The sequence below is a fragment of the Portunus trituberculatus genome, chromosome 40, assembly GCF_017591435.1.
Source record: "Portunus trituberculatus isolate SZX2019 chromosome 40, ASM1759143v1, whole genome shotgun sequence".
Classification (NCBI taxonomy): Eukaryota; Metazoa; Arthropoda; class Malacostraca; order Decapoda; family Portunidae; genus Portunus; species Portunus trituberculatus.
In genome coordinates this window covers 8,502,729-8,507,500 of record NC_059294.1, presented here as the reverse complement: position 1 = coordinate 8,507,500, position 4,772 = coordinate 8,502,729, and the positions used below count along the sequence as shown (strand labels likewise).

The 4,772-nt window shown below is 46.2% G+C and overlaps 1 long non-coding RNA gene across 1 annotated transcript in view; it reads right to left on the bottom strand.

Moving 5' to 3' along the window:
* Positions 1 to 1,209, bottom strand: part of LOC123516325 — a 7,484-nt gene extending 6,275 nt beyond the window's left edge. The window contains exon 1 of the long non-coding RNA XR_006678164.1: positions 850 to 1,209. This is a non-coding gene — a long non-coding RNA (uncharacterized LOC123516325). The remainder of the gene's footprint in view (positions 1 to 849) is intronic.
* Positions 1,210 to 4,772: the final 3,563 nt, after the last annotated feature.

Sequence of the window (4,772 nt, the reverse complement as noted above, 5' to 3'; positions counted from 1 at the left end):
AAAATGTATGTAAAAGTAATTCGGGTTATTGAGGAAAGCTTGTACAGTAAGAAGCCAGAGAAGCAAGGTATGTAGAATGAGTGTCTATAGAAAGGGAATGGTTGGGAAGCAGGAAAACAAGCAGGATAGCGGCAAACAAGACAGACAAGAAGACAAGTAGACAAGCAGGCAGGGAAATTCACGCAAACTATACGAGTGAGGGAGATTGGCAGAGGGAGAGTAAGGGAGAAGACCGAGAGGGTGAGAATGAGGGGTAAGACAGGTACACGTGCCGACTTGATTAAAACACACGGCCAAGAAAACCTGCAGGCATGATAATTCTACCTGTTTAACTTTGGGGGAAAAATAAGACACCCTGAGTTTGGAGCAGGAAAACGGAAGAATAATTACATAAAAAACCGGAGCAGCACATTTGCATATTAGATGAAACAAGAATGTACGCAAAGAGTGTCTGCAGGCAGAGCGGCGAAGTGCCTCAATGGGGTTATTAAGGCAGGTTATGATATTACATTAATTACAGGAAATTACAAGGTACCTCCTCAACGTATTGCACAGATTTCCACGAGGAGGAGGAGGAGGAGGAGGAGGAGGAGGAGGAGGAGGTGGAGGAGGAGGAGGAGGAGGAGGAGGAGGAGGAGGAGGAGGAGGAGGAGGAGGAGGAGGAGAAATGGGGAAAGAGATGGAAAAGGAAAGAAAAAGTAAAGGACAAAAAACAGAATACAAAGGAAAACAACACAGCCACAGACCCTCATAACTCGGAAATGTCTAAAAAAAGGTGGCGAGTTACGTGTGCCGTGTTGAGGACATTCTCAATGACAGACACGTCTCGGGGACGCTCCAGGCACTGACCTCATCTATAACAGGCGTGGGGGCGGCGGGTGCACACAGGACACTGGCAGCAGCGGCAGGTGGCCCTTGAGTGTATCACCGCGACACCAGGCCCTGACAGACATGACGAGCATCCACGGTGGACACAGCTGTCTCTGTGGAGATCAGGGGCGCGGGGACTTAGGTGGGAGGAGACATACCCGTGAGGAATCAGTATCCCCAGGCAGCACACCACGCTCTACTAAACAGAGTAAGAGAAGCCGCCCACCTGGTGTGCCGAGCCTTTGTGCTTCACCGGTTCAAGGTGCAGCTAGCGGCGTGACAGGAGCGCCTTCCCCGCCACTCCACCCCAGTGCCCTCCAGGCCGCCACTCCGTCATGGTATTCTAGAGTCTGCTATGAGCACCTCACACACTTTATTCCGAAGAAAATGACCTCGCCTGAAGTTTGAGGCTGTGCTATTATTCCTTACTTGTTCAGGCTCGCAACACTCTCCCTAAAAGTTACTGTTATTGTAGAACTGTTACTGTCATTATGTCGTTATCAGATACACAAAGATGCACGTAGTAAGTATAATTTGGAAGACAGGGGGAATGAGGAGAATGGTGGTAGTGATGGTGGTGATGGTAGAGAGGGAAGGGTTGAGACTCAAAAGTAGATCCTCGGAGGTTAAGGAATCAGGCTGCGAAGTGAGAGGCCACGGCAGCGACCCCAGAGTTCTGAAGGGAAGGAAAAATCTCGAGAAGTCTCTTAGAGGACAAGTGTTTTGATCTCCAAGGATGACCACCTCATTTCTACTTCCAAGTAAAAATGTTCGGCTTCCTTGTCAAATAATTTACCTTACATTTCTGCCCCCATTTTTCCAACCTACTTAACTGCCTCACCCTTATCTTTCTCCTCGGTCTTCTGAAACGCGTACTTTACTTCCCTTTGAAATAACTCCCGCTCTCTTTTCATATACAATTTATATCTCTCCTCTCCGCCTTATATGAACCCCACGTACTTTTCTTTTCTTCCTCAATTTATCCCACTTTTCTTTACCGTAACAAAGAGAATTCTCCTTTCCTTCTTACACAAACGCACAAAGATCCTGGTTTTAATCTTACCTGCCAATTCCTCCTGCCTCTCACACCTCCCAGTTAGTTTTCTTTATCACCACTTCACTATTTTTTTTTTCACTTCCACTTCTCTTTCGCCGCACTTCCCGACTGTTCTTTACTCCCCTTCTCCCTTAGGGAAAAAAAGAGGCACCCCACTTCCTTCCCTTAATTTTCCCTCCCCTTTCCATGACCCTTCTCCGCTCCAGTCTTCCAATCTCTCCTCTCGTTCAAACTTTTCGTAAATGTTCCTTTTGTAACCTCAATAGCCAGCGTTCAGATGTCGCCTCCCTCCTCCCTTTTTCCCTTTTCCTGCGCGCTCTTCTCCCTCCTACCGGCACACATCTTTACTCTTTTCGGTTCTCCCTTCCCTCCGCCTCGCTCGCTTCAACCTTCTTGGTCCCTCTTCCTCGCCCACGCCATACCTGAGAGAATGTCCTAATTGCCACCCAAACTCTGCCAATGGAGCTTCCCTCTCACTAGATGCTGCTCTGCAATGAAAGCTCCCGGCATGCAAGGCTTCGGAGTTACAGTGTTTCTTTACTTTTTGTCAGGTTTATGTACCTTTATGCGTTTAGTTTTAGCTTTTTTTTTCCTTCTCTTCGTCTTCCTCCTCCTCCTCTTCTTTTGCTTAACTGTCTGTGTGTGTGTGTGTATGTGTATGTAAGTTCTAGTGTATCCATCTATCTTTATATGTTTATTTTTCGTTTATTTTCTCTCTACCTGCTATCTATTCATCAGTCTGCTACCTATTTATCTGTTTGTATGTCTATATGTATGTATATATGAATGTATGTATGCATGTATATTTCAGTGGATGTGTATCAACTATGCACATCCGTTTGTTGACTTGTACTTGTGTGTATGTGTGTGTGTGTGTGTGTGTGTGTGTGTGTGTGTGTGTGTGTGTGTGTGTGTGTGTGTGTGTGTGTGTGTGTGTGTGTGTGTGTGTGTGTCCCTCTCACCCTTGCCTCGTTTTCCCTGCTCATTCTTTCATTTTTCAACCTAAATTCACCGCTGCTTCCAAATGCTTTTCCTTTTACCCCGTCGTTCCCTGTTCCTCTAAGTGCACTTTTGGTTTGCTCTCCTCTCCTAAATAAGCTTTCCTTCCTTCTACAGTCATCAACGGCACAATTCTACTTATTCTTTCTTTTCTCTACGTCTCTCCTTTATTATATCGCTGTCTTTCTTTCCTTCCCTCTGTTTCTCTTCACTCCTCACCATTAGTTACTCTCCCTGTATTTTTCACCACTCCTGTCATACTTTCATTCTCCCATTACTAAGTATAGGTGTCATTATATTTAATTATTGTACTGTTATTGCGCCCTTCCTTTACTCTTCTTCTTCTTCTTCCACCTCCTGTTTCTTTTACTCTTTCTCCTCTTTCATCTCGTCCTTGCTTTTCATCATCATCAGTCCTTCCTTTTTTTTTATTTCCAGGTTGCGTCAGAGAGAAAAAAGAAGTAAGAAGACGCTGCGAGATGAAAAGGACGCAATCCAGACGATGAATGGTTGTGGAGAAAAAGAAGAAGCAGCAGCAGAAAAGGATGATAAAGAAGGAAAGGAAAAGTAAATAAGAGGATCATAATCGTAGTCATGAAGGAGGAGGAGGAGGAATAGGAGGAAGAGGACGAAGAGGTGAAGACACATAAGAGGAGAAAGGGAAGAAGGGGAGAGAGAACAAAAAACAAAAAAATAACAGCAAATACACCAACACAAAAAAAAATGAAAACTAAAAACTAGAAAAAAAATCACCACCGCCGTTGTCACCACCTCAACCACCAACACCATCACCACCACCAACAAAAACAAACAACAACAACAACAACAATGACAACCACAACACATCAACACGAAACAAAAGCAAGCAAAAAAAAAGAATAGAAAAGGACACAGGAGCAGGGAAAGAGAAAGGAGAGGAGAGGGGAGAGGAGAGGGGAGAAAAGAGGGAAGAGGAGAGGAGAGGAGAGGACAGGTATGGAGCGCTATTTCAGTAACAAAAACCAGAGAGGAACATGCATTCATACACACACACATACAAGCATGCATCCTCTTCTCGACACACTCACTCATCCAGCCACACACACACACACACACACGGTCCCAATCATCCCAGCCCTTCATTTGCTTCCTGGTAGTAACAGAGTGTACAGGACCGGCGCACCTGACAAGCCCACGAAATACTCAGGGATTTGCTCACTTCTGGATCCCTCAAGCTCTTAAGAGTCTCAGAATCGAGGTGAGGCAGTGTACTCTTCTCCCTCTTACTCTCCCTGTCATTTTTCTTTTTTACCTTTGCAGAAGTAGATACTGAAGGATGAAGGACACACACTCTCTCTCTCTCTCTCTCTCTCTCTCTCTCTCTCTCTCTCTCTCTCTCTCTCTCTCTCTCTCTCTCTCTCTCTCTCTCTCTCTCTCTCTCTCACACACACACACACACACACACACACACACACACACACACACACACACACACACACACACACACACACACACACACTCTCTCACACACTCTCTCTCTCTCTCTCTCTCTCTCTCTCTCTCTCTCTCTCTCTCTCTCTCTCTCTCTCTCTCTCCCTTTCTGCAGGTATAACTAATTCCTGACGAGGGGAAAACGACCCTCAATCTCGTTACAGCCTCATTATCCTTCAGGGTCAACACTTAGTATCGTGGGGCGCGCCTCTCTCAACACCCTCAACACCCGAACAGCTGAGCCACCGCCCCTCTCTTCCTTCCCACCCACCTGCCTCCCCTCACCTCGCCGCGCCGCCTCCCCACCCTCTCCTCCCGCTGTGATATGCTGGTCTCTGCTCCCCCGGTCACTGTTACAAGGGTGATTATTATGCTA